Source organism: Epinephelus fuscoguttatus, linkage group LG8 (genome assembly GCF_011397635.1).
Source record: "Epinephelus fuscoguttatus linkage group LG8, E.fuscoguttatus.final_Chr_v1".
NCBI classification, from domain to species: Eukaryota; Metazoa; Chordata; class Actinopteri; order Perciformes; family Serranidae; genus Epinephelus; species Epinephelus fuscoguttatus.
In genome coordinates, this window is record NC_064759.1 from 37,368,465 (window position 1) to 37,390,460 (window position 21,996).

A 21,996-nucleotide genomic window follows, 5' to 3' on the forward strand; every position below is an offset into this window, starting at 1 on the left:
CTCTGCCCTAACAGTGCTGCCTGCTAGATCCACTGCAGATGTTCCTCTTTATGACTGAAGCATAGACACTCAGAGGAGCAGACGCATGCATGCATGCAGGCAGACAGGTAGAAATGCAAAGGACAGCCACACAGTGTATGTATCCAGTGTGACAGATCTGCAGACAGACAGATGAAGACAAACAAACAAGACAGGGGTACATAGCAGACATGCAGACAGGCGGGTAGATTCATAACCAGGCAGCCAGACAAGTACCGACAGAGATATAAACAGAGATGCGGAAAGACACATCCGAAACTAGACAGGCAGACACACTGACAGACAGACACATATACAGGCTACAGACAGACGGACAGAGTTACAGTGATGTGTAATTTCCATTGGGGCCGAGGCCAGGCCTGGGCAAAGTGAGGTGAACGCAGGATATTAGATGTAGATTTGGCAGCAGAGTGTGGTTGCGCTGACGCCACATTGTAACCAAGAAGCGTGTGTGTGTGTGTGTGTGTGTGTGTGTGTGTTTGTCTGGCAGACGGACTGGTGTTCTACCATTCGTTTTCTGTGGCATCATCGTATTGCCAGCCAGGAAAAACACACAGTCAGGCATGAACTGGTGCATCCACACACACACATACACACACACACACACACACACACAGAGGAGAGAGACTAATTAGATAATCCAGTAGGACTGCCTGAGACTTCCAAACTGAGCAGACGAGCAAAAAAGTCAAGTAATATTGCTAATTGATACTTGATGTTTATTTAACTGCAAAATACACTGCATGGTGTCTATAGGATTAAGCATGCATCTGTGTTTTGTGCTAAATAAATGCCGGCCTGCTATTTTCAATGTATTTCTCATCATCTGAACGTCTCACTAGTTGGAGGGAGCTCCATTCACAAGTGGTTTGAAATAGCTGTGTCCTACTGTAGTGGCCGTCTGGTTTGAAAAGAGCTCTTGTTTGTCGGCTGTGTTGTCATGCAGACTCGGCAAGGCTGAATAATGTAGCTCATGCTTTGATGATTTCTCTGGCTGAAGAAAAGAGCTACAGTCTGCCTTTTTTTTTTAAGCGGAGCGGGCGGTCTCACTGGTGTGTTTCCTCTTTATTCAGACGAGGAGGAAAATTGAAAGGGACTACGAACATAGAGGGATCACAGTGCAGACAGTGTGTCACAGCCAGGAATCGAACCTCTGCCTACACACTGGGATTCGCATGTAGAATTTGAAATGCAGAGACCTTTTAACAAGTGTTCGTCTCTAGCTGTTGCTGTGCTTGGATTCTTTGTGCTGTGCAGTTATCTCGTATCGCAGGTGTGGTATTAGAAAGTCCTGAGATATTAGAAAGTCCTGAGATCAAGCAGCACAGCTTCATAAAGACTTGTTGAACTAATTGTGCATGTGCTTTCTTTCCACAGTTAGCAGACACAGAAAATACCTTTTTTTCTCTGTCTGTTGATACTTTTTAACCCTCGGTGATAGGAGCTATTACTCATTTAATTGCATGTCTAATTTTATGGGAAGTTAGATTTCTCTGTGAAGATACCGTCCCTGCAGGGCGACACCACAGGCAGGTCCTCTGCAAACATTTTTTCCCTCTTAAGTCATTTAATCTCGTATTGACTGTTACTCCTGTCAGTCTGTCTTTCTTAAACAGGTGGGGAAATACCATATGCCAACTGTGTGAGGTCATTTCACTTGTACCTAATGCAAACAGCCTTTCTTTTTCCAATCAAGAGACATCATCTTGATAGCGGCGAGGTGGTTTGTTTTGTATTATGGATTCCAGGAGACTCTCGAACAAAACGAAAGTGCACGGGCAATCAGGAAAATGACCTGAAAAAAACGAGGATGTTTAGATCCAAAAACTTGATTAAACTACACAGGAACTTTTTTAGTGTAGGGTCGTAACTTTGCCTCCAAGAAATGATACAATTCAGTAAGGAAGTAGTAGGCTTGTCATGATCATTTTCTCGAGGTCCGCAAAAATAATGTAGGTCATGTCCAGGTATTGTACGATATTGCTCTTGTGTTGTCACCAGAGTTTTAGCCAACATGCTGCCAGAATAAACAGCAGTGTTTTCACTTCCATTATAAGACTCAACCCCTAAGCATCCATTGCTTTTTGAAAGGTTGTACTTGCGTTATTAGGCTATTAACATTATCATTTTATCACTGGCATAAAGTGGTCTTAAAGGGATAGTTTGGATTTTGTGAGGTGGGGTTGTTTGGGGTACCTATCAATGTTTTACGTACGATGTTAGTCTGCACGTCTCCAGTTTGGAGAAGCAGGCTGGAGTCCAACACGCAAGCAAAGCAATGTACTGTTGTGGATGGGGTCAGCAACAAAACCTTTTTTAGCCACCTGAAAAAAATCAACATTAGTTTAAGTGTACATTATATTTAGAGTATTTTCACCACTTTACCTTCCCATCAGCCCATGCCAATGGGAAAGCGGTTAACTCATCTCTGCTGTTGTCAAAGCCACCAGACTGCATTGACAAAAACATTAATTTTAGCTTGCTGTACACGGGAGGTGCAGGTCTACTGCTACTTCGATCAGTAGTTAGTTCATCAGTTAGTTTGTGTTATTGTGTGACTTTGTGTGACTTTGGCGAATCTGAGCTAACCCTTTGAAATGCCAGTACAACAAAACACAAACAAGCAAACTATTTTCAGCAATCTTAAATCACTGTTTATCTCAATGGATTTTGCCGTAAAGGAAAGCCTCAACATAGCATACGCTTAAACTGATATTGGTGTTTTTAAGATGGGACCTTTTTTAGGTGGCTAAAACACATTTTGTTGCTGACCCTTCCACAGCAGTACATTGCTTACCTTTCTTGTGGGGTTCCAGCCTGCTTCTCCAAATTGGGGGCGTGCTGACTGACTTCTACTTTGTTTAATATACATTCTATGAAAATGGAAAAATCTGAACTATCCCTCTAAAATGACAATAATATTGTTTATTGCATTTATTTCTGGGACAGTAATTGAGGAAAAAAGAAATCACTTTATGGTTGTGTGTCAGCAAACACCTTCTTAAATTTTGGCTTTTCTGCCTGAAAAAAAGAAAGAAAAAGAATTGCGCTATTTTTTAGTATAACCGAAATGTGTCCATAGCACTGAACATCCAAAACTATCAAGTACAGAAAACTGGCATTTGAAGTCTGGAGTGATTTGTATTCCTGTTTACTTATTCTTTGATCAGATAGTGGATTTAAATCATACCCTTGCCAGTTTTTTACTCCGAAATTCTCATACGGTTGCTTGTGTTAAGACATTTATCATGTAAGAACGTTGGACCTAGCCATAACTGTGAAGAAGTTTTATAATGTGTCTCTCCAGAGATAGAACTAAAAACCTTGTTTGGAATAATCTTAGAATATCTTATCATAATAGAATATCTTATTATCATGGTTCTTTTGATATGCACATAACAGTATAGCAGTATACATGCACTTGCCTCCTGGGAAAGGCCTAGGTCCGAGTGTCAGAGACTCGAGTGGCTGTCTGCGTCTCTGTGTATGTAACAGTTAGCCTGCAGCAGGGGCCAGCCAGCCAGACGGATGTAAACGGCCTGATCTGTAATCCTGCGTATGAGTGGTGTTAGTGTGTAGGTGGCAGCAGGGTCATCTGTCAACTACCTCAGGCCAAACACGCACACGGGCTACTTGTTGACTCTCCCTCAGACGCATACACAAAGATGTACACATAGGCACACACACGCACATTTACACCTAGATATATGCACACACACAGACACACGCAGACAGGCACTCTCAGGCTCAGCCAATATTTACCCTGCAGTCTCCCGCCAGACAGCCAATCCAATCTCTCACTAAGCTCTTTGTTGTTTGTTTGAGGTTTGTTTTTTTGCCTCTTTTTTGTTTGGTTTGTTTGTGGAGGTGCTGTTCATTAGGAATTAGTTTGGTTTTTATTTAGTTTTATTATTAATGAATTTCAATAATGAGCCCTGGAAAAAAAGAGACTTCAAACTCCAAGTCTGAATAGAAGTTCTGAGACCTCGGGGAGGGGAGTGGCAAAGACAACCAAACAGCATTTTTTAAAAAAAAAAAAAAAGAAATCTTTTTTTTCCTCCCAGACAGATTTATTTTGCGATCACTGCTCCTGTAATTAATTTCACAGGGAATTTCTACACTTGGTTAGTGTCTCTCAGAGGAGCCTTATTTAGTCTGCCACCTCTCCTGAGCTGAGGGGTTACAGCAGTGAACAGTGGTGCTCAACTTGCGGGGGTTAAGAAAGAGCTCCTTGTTTTATGTAAGTCGGAGGGGTCCACAGACCCTGTTTATACACCATGGAGTTGACCTGCAGATGCACTCTGCTGGCCCAGGTGACTTTAACACACATACTGGTAGAGTGCACACTGCAAAAACATCCATATTGTAAGTTTATCTGGAGAGAGTATTGGTTTTCTCAATTACATCAATATAACAGACTACTACTGCAACTCAGGACTCTGAAATATTACTCTTAACAAGACATTTAGTCTATAGCTTTGGTTGTTTAACCCCTTAAAATCCAATACTCTCAAGGGTACTCTTATGTTACTTAAAGATTATTTTATTTTGTCTGACAGAACCACACATACTCAATAACAAGTATAATTTTATAGTTCAGTTTTCCCCTATAATTGTACACGGCTAGTGGGCATCCAGGCCATAAAAAAAGCCAAATAATCATTCCAGTCAGTGTTTCGCCTATATTCATTCTGCAGTGGCGCACCACTGGCCGTTAACTGCAGCAGTGTACCGCCATGAGTCAGGTGTCCGTGGTTAGTTCACAAGTCTGTAATAACAGCAGGACAGTTGAGTTTCTGTTATCTAAACTGCTAAAGTCAGTAGAACAGGTGATGTGAATATAATACTGTCAGTTGATACTAGTTACAGACGGACTCAATCGACATGCTAACATGCTGATGGATTTGGTGTTGTGGTGTCTTTAGTTGAGCTAGACTGTAGAATGTTGAGTTAAAACATACTGGTAGTGCTGTTTAGGCCCCATTGGTCTCTGTTGGTAAAACTTACTCATATCATTTGCTCTTTGTGTTCTTCACCACTGTTTTGAAAGAAGGAAGTAATGGGAGCAATGAATCAGCTTTAAAAGGTGACATTTTCTTTCTAAGTGCTGTGCAGGTGGATCTAGTTCACGCTGATGTGAAGAGTGGTTCATCTGGATTTGGAAAAGTATCTGACAAATATTTGGAAAAGTAGACTAACTGTTGAATATTTAAGGCAAAAAGGTGTTGAATTTGAAAGTGGAATTTGGTGTGGCAGTACATGGTGGGGCTACCTCTGCACTGGCCCATCCATTAGGCCAAGGCAGTCAACACTGAACTGTTTTTTTTATAATTATGTATTAAAAAATGACATGCCAGCAAATGGTGAACATTTCCAGGAGTTTTCACATGCCTGAAAAACAGTAAATATTCACATGAAAGGAGATGGGACCAGTGAATTTTAATCAACTTGTCATTGTAGCTCCATATTGAAATATTTAACCCCAAGGCTGCATGTTTTTATGGCTGCACCACTCCATCAGATAGTTCCTGGTGGAGTTGTGTGATGCTGGTTGGAACAAAGTTTCACCGAGGCTGAAGACAGTAAGTCTTAATTCCTTTTTAAGCAGATGAAAAAATGCCAAGAGAGATTCCTTTTTCAATGTAGCAACTGTTAATAATCAGTTTTACTTTAAACAAGACTTTTAAATCAAATTCTGACGTGATTCTGGTGAAGTCAGCCAACTTTGAAAGAAGAAAGTAAAGGAGCTTAAATTTCCTTTCACTGACTGATTTAATTTTTTAATTATTTAACGAGAACAGAAACTTCTCTGTCGGTTTTTGACCACTTCAACACAGGGGAGGGATGCTTTTGTGAGTGGTTCCCCTTTTTGTTTGTATGCCTTCATCACGCTGCATTTTGTTCGCATTCATCACGTTTGTTAGGCTTGAAGGATACTCGCAGTGCAATTTGGTGAGTAACACTGAATGTAAACATAACGTGTTTGTTTACAAGAAAACACCACAGGGCACCTTTGTAAAATGAAATCCCTTTTTTTTGTAGTGCAGAACAGCAGTGTGGATAGAAGCTGTGTGGTTGATGTGTGACTTCCCTTGTTTGTTTGGACTGAATGTGTCTTTGTCTCTGTGTTCCTGAGCCTCACACCAGCGTCCACTATGTTTAACTGTATATTATGTCATGTTAGCACAGCAGGAATAGGATTTGTCATGGCTTTTTTGGTATGCTTTCCTCTTAGACAGTTTTTTTAACCTAAATTCAGCCTGACCACCGTTCACTGCTTTTTCCCATACAATCTTATCTTGTTGGCCGCGCAGCCCTGTGTTTCTGGAATCAAACTGACAACCCTTGAAGCTACAAACAGTGTGGAAAATGCAGCCTGGAGCAGCATGGCTCACTTCAGCTGAACAGGTCAAGTTCAGGCAGCGACTTCCAAAGTCCAATGCAGCTAAAAGGTCAATCCTTACATCCGTCCACTTGTCCTGGCAGCACCTTCATCGCTCACTACTCCAGCCCTAGTAGCATTCACAACCCCGTCATTGGCTGCTGGAACTCCCTTTGTGTCTAGATTCTGCACCCCCAACCTCACGCACACACATTTACACACCCCAGACCTCCTCCCTTAGTTCCCAAAATGCCCTTGGGACCAGGGCAGATTTGTAGTCCTAGTGTGTTTTAAGACAGGCCATCCGTCAAGTGTGTGTGTGTGATGGTTGTGGTTGGGGGTTGTTAGGAGTCTGCTGTCTCGGTCAACATCTATTTACACACAGTTTGACTGTTTGAGCTGCTAAAGAGTTCCAGTGAATGAATCAGCCCCGCTGTCTGCTGCATGTCTCATGACTCCAGGTCTGTGGACATGGACAGGACATATTACAGTCGATCAAGGCGTTGCGCTCCAGACACACGGTGGCAGACAGTACACAAGCACACCATGTCTTTTTTTTTTGTAATTTTTTTTTTGCCTTGTAGCAGATTTGTTTTTCCCAGCATTGAGACAAATCAAATGGCTGGCATGTTTATTACCCTTTGTGAGCCCAGTCTCACTGCATGTCTCGTCTCTTTCCTTACATGAAACAAAGCAGCGATTATTGCTTTGAAATTACAAATGCTGTTTCGCATCGTATGAAACAAAACAGGAGGGGGAAAAAAAATCAAGCAGAAATGCTGTGCCGCCCGCTGTTTGTCAGATTTTGGGTAATCCGTTTGTTTATGTGCGCAGGAACACCCAGACAGTGGAATAATGGCATGTCTCTTCAAGTGGTTTGCAGGATTTTCCTTGGATTTTGAAGAGGCTTACGTGAAGTTTCCAAAAGGGTGTCGCTGGTGTGGGGGCGGTTTAGAAGGCTCTTCAGTGGGGGGACTTTAGTTGCATTTAAAAGCCCTGCTGCCAGAAAACTACGTATGGTTATAACCATTTTCATGCCTTATATAAAGAAAATCTGCATGACTGACATTCAAATTGTCTCTTGCACAAGCAGAAGAAAAGACTAACAGGTCATCAGACGCTTCAGGTTGCAGTTACAAGAGTTGTATGGAGTTGTACACTTAATACTGAGATAGAAAAGAGAGCTGCTTACATTACTGGATTATTTCCAGCCTATTATAGTTAATGCAATATTTAATCCATCACCTGTGTTAAATTCACCTAAGGGAAATGACGCAGAAAGCAGCAGTTTACCTGTTTGTTGAAGTAGGATTAGATTACCTTGTTAGGTCATAGAAGTAAGTGTAAGACAGATGTTTTTTTGTCAAAGCATTATGCAAACGCACCTGCTATCATTTAAGGGGGAACTCCACCAAAGGGAAACTTGGGAAGTACTGCTGTGTATATGGAAAAAGGTAAAACCTAATGTGTCTCCAGAGGAACCCATGTGACGCTGATGAATTGGCTCAAGTGACATCACAGTCAGCATTGGTTGGGGCTGAAGGCTACAAGTTTGGAAAGAGTTCAAAAGAGTTCAAAAGAAGTGAGGTGCAGGCTAGCAGCTAGAAGCTACATTAGCTCCTACAAGCATCACACACCCAAATCTCCCATCAATATTTGCATTGTGGGTAGTATAGGAAGAAGAATGTGTGGAATGAAAAGATATTATGTCTTGTTCTGCAGCATCGATTTTAATCCTTGTCAAAAAGCTGTCCATCATGATTCTGACAACATCATAAGAGTGATCAGAATCCCAAGTTAACACCTGCCAAGCGCCAAATTTCCATGCATCGAGCCAAATGGTGCTAAATGTTTGTACTGGAAGAGTCAAGTAAAAAAAACCTATGCTGAGAGTTTCAATCGGGCTTTGGTATCAGATGTGTTTTTACACGCATGTGAATAGTGCCTGAAACTGAGTGCTCCTAGTTTCGCAGCACTGAAACATCAACTACTTCTCTAAACTATCACTTGCCGCCAGTCAGGACTCAGTCAGGAGCAGGAGGTCAGACAGAAGAGAGTGACTGAACTGAGCAGTCTGATGAGTTGATCGATAGGTTGAAGTTCAGTTTTTCTTCTATGATTGATCCTTAAGTACAATAAATAGAAAATACTTCAGTAGAACTTTGAGATCGAGTCATCTTGAGTTGTACTCACGCTTGAACTGATTAATCATTCATCAATATATTAAAATCATTTTGCTTCAGATTTTGCTCTGGTCTCTCCTTTAAGTTTGTTTTCAGCATAATACTTAATTATCTCGATGAAATGTACTGAAACAAATATATATGTGACTCAGACAGACAATTATTTTGGCTGGTAAAAAAAATGCTTGGCCGCAGTCTCCTTGGCCGAGAAGTCAAAAAGTACATTTTCGGATACGCAATGTGATGCCCAATCTATGGATTACTCCTACTTTATCTTTTGAATATGTAGTAGAACAGATTTTGAACCCTGTCTGACCTGATAATAGTAAGATTTATCCCTGGTGATCAGACTGCAGGTGTAAATGCAGCGAGAAAGCACCAAGGATTTCATCAGCAAACCATATCTGAAGTTTGTCAGAGCTGAAATTGACCCCAGGAGGCATCACATACAGTGCATATTAATTACAGACATCAGGCAAGTCACAGAGAAACATACCTGTCAGAATGGTTGCCAGACATTTCACAGCAAAGTGTGATTTGGCAGAGGGAAATCTTAATCTGAATTCCTTGTTTGTACTTGGAGTCTGGCTGTCTGCTTAATATGGCTTAATCATAACTGAATAGTTGGTACAGGATAATTCCTGGTAGCAAAGAGGGCCTTAAGTTCATCAGTCGTGCTACTTTAACTTGTTGGACACAGTTGCCTTTCTGTCAGAATCATGCATTGGATTATAAATTACATTGTTTTTAGGAGAAATTGTTGCATTATTCCCAACAGATAAAATTACAGAATGGATGATTTTCATTTTAGTTTTCAGTTTTAGATATTTTTCAGAGCAGCAGATCAGTTTAAACTGATTTCCTCAAGAAACACAACCAAAAGTTGTTGTCACCCGCTGCAAGAAGACACTGATCATGTGTGAATGAGCTCCACTTGTGATGATAAGTAGTTCTTGTTGCTGTTTTTAATTTGCCTGAATATAACTGTTGTTATGTGTAGTGATTGACAAGCAATTTCGTGTTGCTTAGCACCATGAAGAAGCCTCTCACTGGGAAAAAAAAAACAAAACACCTCAGCTTGCCTGGAATCTGAGCTGCAAAAAAGGAGAGCGTTGTAGTGTGCCTTTGGTTTTTAATAATCCATAGATGTTTTATTTTTGGGTATTATATAATGTTTAAGGTAGTTTGTAGCAACAGAGAGGCTGCTACTGCAGAAGCCTGTATGCACCCATGACCGTTAGCCCGATGCTAGTTGGTGCCAGGATTAATAATCCACTGTTTTGCTGCATTTCTCATATCATTTTTGATAAAATGGCCCTTAATTTCAAATGAGCCTCTTAATCTCATGTGGTCCTAATACGTCACACACAAGGGTGGGGGTGGGGGTAGAAGTCAATAGTAATACTAAACTCAGTGTTAACTCTCTACACTTCACATTAAAAGTATTTTTTACATAATCAAGCTATACAAACTCTTCCTCCTATCCTGTACCATCTCAGCTTCCCTGTCAGTGCCATATTCCCTCAACACTCCAGCACCATCCTGTCAAAGGGGGGCTAAATCCACAGCCTGCTCTAGCAGGGCCGCTGGCTGCGCCCTAACAAGGCCTTGCTCTGGGTCTGACCTTATCACAGGAAATTACAAGGATTACACTCGAGGCAGAGAAAGAGAGAAGGAGATAGAGATAAAGGTAGGCAGGAGAAGAGGCAGCCTTTGTGTTTTAGAATAAAAAAAAACAACAGATCAGCCCTGGATTTTTCTCTGTCCTCACATAATATGCTTGCCTGGGAACCAGACGAATTCACAAGCTCACGTTTTATTTGCTGCTGTCCCTCTCAACTTTGAACAGATTTCCAGCAACTTGAGATCTGATGAACCAATCAAAACCTATATGGGTCGTGTATGAGACAATGACTGTCAAGAGGAGCTCCCATGAGACGTTTTTTAAGATCCACAGATTGATCAAACACCTTTTTTCGCCCCGTCCCGTTGTCTCAAATATTTTATTAGAGTAAGCAAAAACACCTTTAACCATCAAACTGTGGTACCAGTACATCAGTACTGTAGAAAGTGAATATTGAAACTGTTTCACATATTCAGAATCAATATTTATTGATAAATCAAAATTTTTGATAACACTAATGTCCATTGATTACGCCCCTTGGAAATAAAAAATGAACTGAGAGGTTCCAGACTAACTCGCATTTTTGATTTGGTCCACCAATTTCATGCCAATAATATGCACCATGCAGCATGGCTCCCCTTCAGTGCATACTGGGAGTAGGTATTGGAACATTATGTGGTGAGCAAGTGATGTCTGTGGGGTATTTTATTATTTTTTTACATTTTAACCCAGTTTAACCTCTCAGCCTGGAGTCAAGTAGTAAAGGATATGTGTGGGCGTCAGAAAAAGAAGCCTCTGGTTTCTCAGATCCTTCTCCTTGTCTCTGTGCTCCTTGGTCTTCAGTGGTGATTCAGAGGGCTGTCTGATATATATTTTTTTTGGTCCCTCTCCCTTCCCACCCAGACACACAAGTCAGACAGCGGTGTCTGATACCTACCACCCCCCATTCCCCCCCTTCACCCCCTCTCGGCAGCCACCAGCTGACCCCAATCAGGCACAGGGCCTGGTCTATTGTCTGGTTGGGGAGAGGGGACACACACACACACATATATACACACACACACACACACACACACACACACACAGACTCAGACAGGGGGTCAGAGGGAGATAGAGGCTGTCTGGTCTGGCCTGCCTCTTTGACTCCCAACCCCCAGCCATAACACAGCATCTCTCCTCTCCTCTCTCTCATTTATTTCCTCTCCTCTTCATCTCCTTTTCCTCTCCTCTTCTCCTCCACCCCCTTCCTTCATGCAGACTCATTGGAGGTCCCAGATGTATCTGACACTTGTTATGCAAAGTGTTTTGGATCATTATTGTCTTGCTAACTAAGTTATCAAGCATCATCATCTTAATGAGTTGGTGTTGTTGTCTGCATGGTCAACTTTGCAGACATATGGGATGGAGATTTGTTTTTTTTTTTTCAAGGAGAGATTATCTCCCATCTTGATTTTTGTGAAGTTGTATGCCCATGAAACAGCAAAATGCACTGGTGTCAAGAGATGGAAAGTACTCTTGATTAAAGTATAAGGCTGGCAATCTTCTGTGTTTGTCTTTTCATCAACATACTGTGAAACACACAATCCAACAATGGTTTGTTGCTCCTAACAAGTATTTAATGTGCATCAAAGCCTGATTCCACTGTGTCAAAGAGCTCCAGATGAGCCACACTGTTGCACTGGGTGACATGTTCATTCATTGCCATAAACACACACTCTACAGGCTACTCTTATTTGAGTAATGCTTGCTCAACACTACAGTGGCCAGCTATTTTTAGAAAGCTATCGATTTTTTTTAACTGTGACTGCATATATGTGACTGTTACTGTCCCAGTAACACTGAAATTACAGCGCCATTAGATTCTGTACTGTGACATATCTCTCGTGGAATATTTGATCGGTGTACAGTAACAGTGGGATTTAAATGAAATCCTTTGCATTTGATTGGACTGCGAAAAAGTGGGCATGTTTAGAGTTTAGTGCGATACCGGACTACAGTAGACTGTTGGCCCCTCATATACCCTTGGATCAGAAGTCAGAGGGAGAGACTGATAAAATGGACCTCTGCCACATTGTTATGGAAATGAAAACAACTAATATTCAAACACACATCTCTTTCTGTCTCTCTCCATATTGCTCTGTTAGCCACCACAACCCACAAATGGTGAAGTGTTTTATGTGACTGGTGTGGCTAGCCAGTCGCCCAAAGTCTCATTTGATTTGATTAATTTTTGGTAACATCTCTGAGTGCAGGATGATTTATCAAACATTTGAAACCATTTTACAGAAAAGGGGATTTTGATGTGAAAATACTCTTACTATTATTTTTTACATCAATAACAGGAGAAATATGCTAAGTTAACAGAGACACAGGATCAAAATAGGGAAAATGTGTTTTGGCTTCACAGAGTCTTAAAAAATGTACATCTTTAATAGGAAAGTCTTGGTACTGAGTGCCAAACGATATAAAATAACACTAGCCTTATCCACTAATGTGATTAAATTTAGGGAGGTGCAGGCCTGCGGCTCTCTATAGACATGATCACATGATTTTCACTAGACTGCTATGCTGGAATATTAAGTCTATATTTGTGAATGTGGTTTCCCCAGAAGCTTTCACATCTCACCTTTGGGTATCAAAGCAATCCTTCTCACAGTACTATTCTCCAGTATTCAGAATTGCTCCTATTAAACGAAAGCTAAAGAGACAAATGTATGTTTTAGGCTAGCTGAAAGTGTTTGAAAGTGCCCGTTTTAGTTAAACTTAACCACATTTTGAGATTCACACACTGACCACACACCGCCGTTCTTTCTATAGTATGGTTCAGTTTGAATTAGACAGAAATCAGAGGAAGACAGGGATGGCATACTTTCTACCTGTCTATCTCCCATCTCTGATCTTCACGCTTGGCATTCTGCTGGAAGCTAACGTGGCTCCTGGCTAGCGTCGCTAATGATGATTAGGGCTCCTGCTCCATGCAGCATGGAGATCCTGCATGTGAATTATTAATATAGGTCATAGTCACAGCATCCGGCTTGGCCCAGCACAGTGCCGTCCCAAGACTATCGCAATACATGGCCCCCGCTTACCCACAGCCTGCCCCATCTGTCAGCCAGATTAACCCAGCACATCACCTACGCCGCGGTCTGCGCCAGGTGAGGCTTCATAAAAGGGCCCCATTGATATTTGTCCACGTCTGCGCCATCCTGTCAGAGATGCTTTTATCAATAAATTACAAATCCTGAAAAGTTGCACCCTCTATTGTCATACATTTTCAAAAATTCTTTGCATTTGCGATTGTAATAATGGCTTTTTCCATAAACACTTAGTCCCCTACCAGTTATGCGGCACCCTGGGCTGCTCATTTACAGCAATTATATTTTCATGAGATAAGAATCTTAATGGGAAGAGTTTATGGTTCCTCATAAGAAACTTGCTTGCCGTGATGAATTGTATCCGTATATGTGTGTGAGTAGGCGGGTGGGACTGTGCGGAGTCCCATTTCAAGAGCCAAATTGCTTTCTCTCAGTTAATATGTGACTGTTGCTGCATTGAATGTCTACCAGCCTGGCTGAATGTCTAGGAGCCAGAGCACAGAGAGTGTGACAGACATGCCCTCTCAGCTGTTTTTTGTCTGCAGAAGCACACGCACACACACACACACACACACACACACACACAGAATCAGACTGCAGCTTCATGCAGCGTTTAATGGCTGCGAATCAGCCTCAACCCAATAATGTCTAATTCTGCTTTTAAAAAATCCCAGTTTTAAACTGCATTTTTTAAAAACACCTCACCTAAAACATTTCTTCAAAGCTGTCCAATGAATTGGGCTTAACTCACCATGATCTTGACCTGACTCCTGCCCTGTGAATAGAAAGTGTAAGCTATCACATCAGCACAAGAAGTACTGAAAAGATTACTAAAACGAGAGAAAAGTGTGTGTCGTCTGTGCGTGGGTGTTGCTAAGTTGTTGATATCTCTGCTTACACTCGGTCTTTGTGTCGCCCAAAAGAGTTCTACCTCGTCGAGTCAGATGCTTCTTTTCATTCTGCAGCATTCGCCGAGAGCTGAACTCCCCAAGTGGTACTTCTACAGAGAGAGGAGAAAAGGAAGGAAGAGGGCGTGTGGGTGGGGAAGAAGGAGTGTGAGAGGGAAGGCAAGAAAGATAAGACAAAAAGGAAGAAGAAAAGAAATTGGGGGGGGATGTCAAGTCTGTGCTGTTCCTCTGCTCCCCATGTCGATTCAATAAAGTGAATTCTGAAGATATCATAAAAACACAAAAGAGAAATGCTTCGTTTAATATCATCCTCTTGACCTCAGCTGAATCAACCTTTTCTTTCATCAGCCAGAGCCACACATAAAAACACATCGGCGCACACATGAAGGCAGATCTATTTAGACAGATTTTTTTGAAAGGAAAAGACAACAAAAAGAGTCGTAACACATTTAAGGGTCAGTTCACCGAAAGTACTCAAAATACAATAAGTATGTTTTCAATTACTTCTGCAGCCATGCAGGCAATTTTGATTTAATTTGCCCAGAGTTGGAGTTTAGTAACATTTTATTGAATCAAAATACAGTGTCGAATATGCCTTTCAAATGCTTTTGAATGCCTTATCAAATTTTTTAAAAAGTTTAAATTTCAAAACCTGCAAATAACTAAACGTGCAAATGACAAATTTTCAGGCAGAAACATCCTACGGTGCAGAGTTCCAACTTCTCTAATCTGTCAATTTGTTACCATTCCTTGTTAAGTTAAGTGACTTTAAAGCAATTTGAAGATGTCACTTTGCGCTTTAGAGAATAGTGATGGGCAATTTTATAAAACCATAAGATTAATCAGTTTAAGAAATACTTGCTACAAAAAATGATCATTTGTCTATCAATTCTTCACCCCATGTTGCGTTGAATTCATGAAGAAAACTTTGAATACATTGTGTGTTATCTGACCGATATTCACTGGCTCTAGGGTATACACTTAAAGCCCTAACATATCAAGCTAACGATCAGTCAGTGTTGAGCTACTCGTGAGTGTCTACCACCATAGTCTTTGTGGTGTTCCACACTGTTGGCCCTTGTCGGCCATTTTCGGCTTTCTTTCAGCCAATTCAGCATGCTGAATCAGCGTCAGAGACAGTGGAATCCACAGATGAATTAAATCACTTAGCAGTTCAGCTCAGTGCATGTGAAGAAAGAACGGAAGTGAGGAAAGTAAACAATGACCTAAGTCAAGATGGAGTGAGAACAAAACAAACTTCTCAGGTAATGTGAGATTGTTTTTCTTTATCCCCAGAACAAACGTTACCTGATGGTTTGTGTTATTGTTCACCGGCACACAGCAAATATGCTCTGTTCTTTCAACATTGGACTGTGTCGTTAATGTGCTAACTGGCTAACTAGTGTCAAGATGTCTTTCGATTTCCCTGGTGGTATGGAGAGTTAATTCCTCTCATGCACGGGCAGAACACACGTGCCCATTGGCCATCAACTGTAGTTTTTGTGTCGTGTACATGTGCAACTTTTTGGCTGAGGTGATGCAACAGTCAGTTTTCATCTCCGCTAGTTCTTTGATGTTAGTTTGGTGTGTCTGTGACTGAACACATTAGCACAAAAAGAGTATAGAAGCGGATGGAGAAAGAGAGAGAGAGAGAGAGAAAGATACTATTCCGCAAGATGGATGGGTAGAAACTCCGATCAAAACTAGGCATTGCAGATTAATAGAAACCAAGATTCTTTTACTGTATTGCCTGTTTCTTAATCTAAAGTGTTTTTAGAAATGTATTTTAGTGCACTGTTCATTTGTATTTTGGGGGGTTGTGAAGTGGAAGTGGGCAACATACTGTTTCCTGTATTGTGTAATTGGAGGCTGAAGAGACTGAGATCAAATGATAAAAGTAAGCATTAAGTATGAACTAAGATTCTGCTACTGCGTCGCCTATTTCTCACCTCAGATGTTGTCAGAAACATATTTTATCTTACTGTTAAACTGTAATATGACATTGCTCGTCACCAGCCGGCCACCATAGAGCTTTTGGTGGCCGGCTCCCATTATGTCACCCACCAGAAGCCTGAGCATTTATCTATTGGTGTGGCTCACTGCATTCTGGTAGTTGTAGGTTTTCTTCCTCATGAGCAAAAGTAAATGCCACAGCCCTTTTCCTCTTATTTTCTTTGATCATATAGCACCAATTTCAAAACTATGTGTGCCTTTCTACTGCATAGACAGCCCAGTGTTATGAAAAGACCATCTTTCCAGCAGTGAAATGCTTCTTTAATCGCTAATTACATTATTTGTTAGTTGCAGCCCTATGAGTCATTTTGTGCCTAATGAGTTTTACAGTAATTGTTGTAACTCTGTAAGCACGCACTGCCTTATGAGGAAAAAAAGATATCTGCCCTTGCATACAATTTTTATTAATAGGTTTCATTCTTAAACAATTGTCAAAGTGAAGAGCTGCCTCTCCTCCATGCCTGAGAAACTCTGTTGGTCCCCCCCATAAGACAATGCTGAAAAACTGGCCCATAGTCGAACCCGATGCTGACCCCAGCACTAGAGGTTAGTAAGAGAATTTTTTTTGTCATTTGGACGAATCAACCCTTTAAACTGACCTTACTGCTTCAGTGCCTGTTGAGGGAATCAGTCAGTTGCGGAGGTATTGAGACACTGCTGCAGCAACTGGGTTGGTCTTTTTGCCCAGAGGATTTGAGTTTTTCTTCTCTTTTGTAAGACATGAGCTGCTCTCCACATTTAACTATCCTCCCCTCTATTTGAACCGCTTCAATCCCCCCTCCGCCCCCGCTGCCACAGGTCTATTTATACCTCCGTCCCTCCCTCAGCAAGCCTAAAACATCCTGGTCATCTCTAAAACACCACCACCATTACTTAGAGAATGGCTCTTCCCTACTCCCCTCTGCCTGCTTCTTCTTCTTCTGCAGTGACTGTTTTTTTTTTTTTTTTTTTTTTTTTTTGATAGTTTCCGCTGTTGTCGGCAGCTGTTGCTCAGCACCGCACCGAAGTTCAGCCTGCGGTCACGGACAAGTGTTCCAGCAAGGAAAAAAAGTTTTTTTGATAGGACTTTTTTTTCCCCCACACGTATTTCCCTTTATCTTGCATTTTTCTCCTCATATACATGCGCAACTCGTTTTTCCCCCCCTTTTTGCACGGACGTTGCTTCCCTCTCCGTGTCTTGCTTCTCTTTGTCACTGTCTCACTTTCACTGTGTTTCTTTCCTTTTGGTCTGTCTCTCCTTCTTCCTCTCTTTTCTATCTCTGTCTCTCTTCCCTGCCTAATCCTGCCTGCCAGGCATCGCTTCATGGTTGTTAAGCATTTTGCTCTGTTTTGCTCTGTTGGCTCGACACAATGAGACCGCATGTGGAAGACATGTTTACACCCCTTCATGTGAGAATCGGAGGGAGTGGGAGGGAAGGTAGGAGACAGAGAGGAGGTGGTATAAGCGAGAGGGAGGCAGAAATGATGACAAAAGTATATATAGTGAAGTGAAAGAGAGGAGGTGGGATACAGAGAGGAGGCTGGAAGAGACAGAAGAGGAGCAATAAATGATGAAAGAAGAAGGATGGATTAAAAATCAGGAGAGTGAGAGGTGTGTGACAGAAAAGAGTGGAAGAGACAGACATAATGAGAGAGAAAGAGGAGAAAACAGACTAAAATAGAGAGAGAGTCCATCTTGGTGGAGAGACAGCAAGTATGACAATGAGTCATAGCAGAATAAAACGCCACGCAAGCATATGCTGCTGTTGAGGAGCCATCTTTTTCCAAAATGGAAACCAGTTATGATTTGCGGGTAGAGATGAAAAAAAAGGCAAGCAGATTAAACTGAGTTATTACAAACAGACGGGGTGTAATTACACACCAGAGGAGGAGGCCATTTGTCTTTGGTTGGTTTTTAGAAGACAAAGAGCTCTCTGTTTCCTCATTATGTGCTTTAGATGTTTTAGTCCATATAAAGTTTTTTTAATTTACCTCAGAATTTGTTTCTTGGTAAGTTGTGAAATGAGGCTAATATGTTCATTTATCAATTCATCTTTTGCATGTTTTTAATGAGGCATTCAGTCTTTAAATGTCAAAGAATAGTGAAAATTTCCCAGAGAGTTTGAACTTAGCTCCTTAGATTCAACTAAGGGAGATCTTAATGCTTCTGTATACAATGATATATTACACAGTAATGGGCTTTAAAGTAGTGCTGCAACAAGCTTTTATTAATATTAGCAGCCCTCTTTACACAGAGATTGTGCTATAGGGCTGCTAGAAGTCCCTTCTTTATGCTGCCTTTGTATTTTTACACAGAACCAAACTACAGTATCATCATGTAGACTCTGCTCGGAGGGTAAGGAGCTCTTGGACCTCTTTGTTTTCCCACTTTGCAGACATTTTCTTCTACTGTTTTTTCTTTGAGTTAGCTGGGAGGAATTTGACCACATACCTTTTGTAGTGTAAATGCTAATATGTCCCAGTGCATCCCCGACAAGGACTGTGTCATCCATACAGGTAGTGGCGGTTGTTTTGATGACCGTGTGCCAACGCTCTATAACTTGCTCATTTTACAAAAATTTTGACCAAGTGCTGTGTGAATGTACATTGTTTTGCCTTGTGGAAGGAGACGTGTTGAATCCTGCTGACAGTGATATCTCCAGCTCTACTGACACAACTGTTAGCAAGCATACTAGCAGCTAGCTAGAGTGTGGACGTTACTGTGCACAGGGCATTTGACATCTTGCGTAAATGATGTAGGCAGTAACAAAACTAAGCATAAGGTGTCAGCTGGAGATGCATGATAGACACAGGTGTGAACTGCAGTGTGTTTCAGCTGTCCACTTGTCCTGAGATCACCGAAAGGCGTGTTAACCAGGTGTCAACAGGCTCTTAGAGTCACACTTAAAAAAAGCAAATACAAAATCATTATTATACTGGAGGTGGGGGAAATGGGCATATAGTATGAGCCCAGTATGTCATTGTAACCCCAACACACCAAGCAGCTCCAGTTTGGATGCGTCTCATGTCTCCCAGAGCTTCCTGTGTTCCACCCACAGTATCCCCTGCTGTCTCTGGCTGATCACAGCAGTCACCGAGAGTTTGCAGCACATATGCAGCATACGTCTGGGAGGCGTCTGCTACCCCTACTGATACTGAAAACCTACTTTAGAGTTGCATGCTAAAATCGCCTCTCCTGTGGGGGTGAGGTGTGTGGTGGTTGGAGGGACGGGGGGGTGCCTGTTCTATCAAATGAACATGTGCCAGGAAGCATGCAGACAGACAGAGAGACAGACAGACAAAAGCCCACTCGTTTCTTCCTCCTCCTCCTTTCTCTCATCTCTTCTGTTTTGTTCTTTTTTCCGCCGCTCCGCTGTTTTGTTGTTCAGTCTCAGAGATGAGACACAAGACACCACGCTTTGTTGTTTGTCTGCCTTTAACATCTGTCTGCCTTTACCACATTCTCCCCGCACCTCTATCTCTTCCTCTGCTGACTTTTCTCCCCTCATCTGTCCTTTCCCGCTCTTATCTTTGTTCCTGTTTCCTCTCTGTGTCCAATACCTCTGTGTTTCTTCAACCTGAGCTATATTTTCTTTATCTTTATGTTGTTTTTTCTGTGACTCTTCCGTCTGTGCCACTCTGGCAGCTATGTGCTACTCCTTTCTGTTTCTATTTCTTTTTTCTCCTCTCTTTTCTCCCTTGGTCTGTTCAGCCAGACCTCAGCATGATTTTACCTTTTTCTGCCTTCAGCAGCCTCTGATGTTGACCTGTACAGAAATGAACACTGCAGAATAATTTTCCTAACCCCCCCCCCCCAAGTTAACAAAGATCTATGCATCTGGATGGCTGACTGAGTTGTTGATAGGAGTCAGCGGGGCGAGATGGTGTGTGTGCACGGCCATGTGCTCACGTGTGCACCTGCAATCATTGGCTTTTTAGCAGCCGAAACAGCAGGGCTGGTATTGTTTTCACTAGGAATGTCACTTCACTACCAAGTCAATGCCGAAATTCTGAAAATGTTGCGGTGCTCATTTTTCTTCAGTACTGTAGGTACCGTAGGTACCAGGAATGCAATTCTTCCAGACCTGACAGAGCAGCATATACACCGACAAGTGTTTTAGTCTGCTGATAAATGTCAAAAGAACATTAAAGAGCAACAAGTAGTATGTACTAGGGCTGGGCCAAAGGACTATGCCATTGTCCATCACTAATGGCTGTCAGTTGTTAATGAGTCCAACATTGTGATTTAATTGTGATCCTTTTCCCTAAACACACACCTTGGTTGGAGAGAGCTGCAGTGCTCTGTCAGTTCTGTCAATTGCGCAACTATAATATATAAAGTTGCTGGTTTGTGGGATGGGTCGGATGGTTGATTAACAGATATTTTCATGCAAAGTTCTTCAATACAAACAAACATTTTATACGTATTATATTAAAGGATTTTATTGGTGATATTCTATATTCTTCTTATTTTGAAAAAAATCCTGTTTTGCTTCTTTTGACAATAAGAAAAATCAAGAGCATTTCCAGATCTATCCCTTAAGTTTCTTCAGCCTTGTATTATTGGTTTGCAAGTGTGATCTGAACATGAATAGAACATAATATCAATATCAGCTATACTCATCTGTCTGCCTGTCGGACTTTATTTGCCCTTGGGTTGTATGTGTGCTTGTGTGCGTCCTACTGGCTAACATCCTCACCCTGAGGCTGTCACAACAGCTCACTACCATGTGTCTGTCTCCTCTGACTGTAGTTGAAGAGGTTGATGATGATGCGTATGTTAGCGATGAGGCTAACAAAGCCCGTCGTTGCCAGTCACTGTCAAAGCTCTGCTTCCAGGTTAAAGCACATTACCACACATTCTTTGTATCTTCCCAAGCTGCTCTAGGTTATTATGGTCTGTCGGACAACACTGTCTGGTGCCCCACCCCCCTGCAGTGCCATTCACTGTCATCACAGTTTTTCCATCATGTATCGCCTTGCTCCTTTTGCTTGTTAAGGTACTTGTAGGACTTTGGGTCCAGGCTGTTGTTATATGTTCAGACTGATCACCTTCACTTTCTGTCCTTTAGTCATCTGCTACCAGCATGCTTAGAAATAGAAACAGAGACTGCACAATGTCTTTTAAAATAATAGCTGTAATGATCATCGTCATCAAGCAACTACACAAGCAGCAAATTTCTCTTAAGTAGACAGCTTATTCTTTTCCTTTCAGATACTTCTCACATTAGTGACATAGTGAGTTCTATGTCCTCATTAAGTAGAATCTTGGAAGAAATATCCACCCAACTAACACACACACACACACACACACACACACACACATACACACACAGACATACAGGTAGCTCTGTTGAAGCTTTGAGCAACATGCTACAGCAGGCTGAGCTCCAGTCGTACAAAATGTACCTCAACCCCCACTCACTCAAACACTGACCCTGGCTGACCCCGGTCAACACCCCACACACACACTCACTTTAACCCTGACATTAGTGACCCTCCAGTCTGGTTCAATCACTCAGGGAGAGTGTACTCAGTCTGGCTTTATGGCACTGAGGTTGGGGGGGGTTAGGGGTGTCTAGACACTATCCTGTCTGTCTGGCTCTGATAATGTACACACACCTGAGAGACTGCAGGCCAGCTCTGACTGCCGGCGAGTGTGTGTGTGTGTGTGTGTGTGTGTGTGTGTGTGTGTGTGTGTGTGTGTGTGTGTGTGTGTGTGTGTGTGTGTGTGTGTGTTTATGTGCGTGTGAAGTGACATGTTGAGCCATCC

The 21,996-nt window shown here is 41.9% G+C and overlaps 1 protein-coding gene across 3 annotated transcripts in view; it reads left to right on the forward strand.

Moving 5' to 3' along the window:
• ldlrad4b (low density lipoprotein receptor class A domain containing 4b) overlaps nt 1-21,996 on the forward strand; it is a 272,731-nt gene that overhangs the window by 228,958 nt on the left and 21,777 nt on the right. The gene's annotated exons all lie outside the window — the stretch shown is intronic.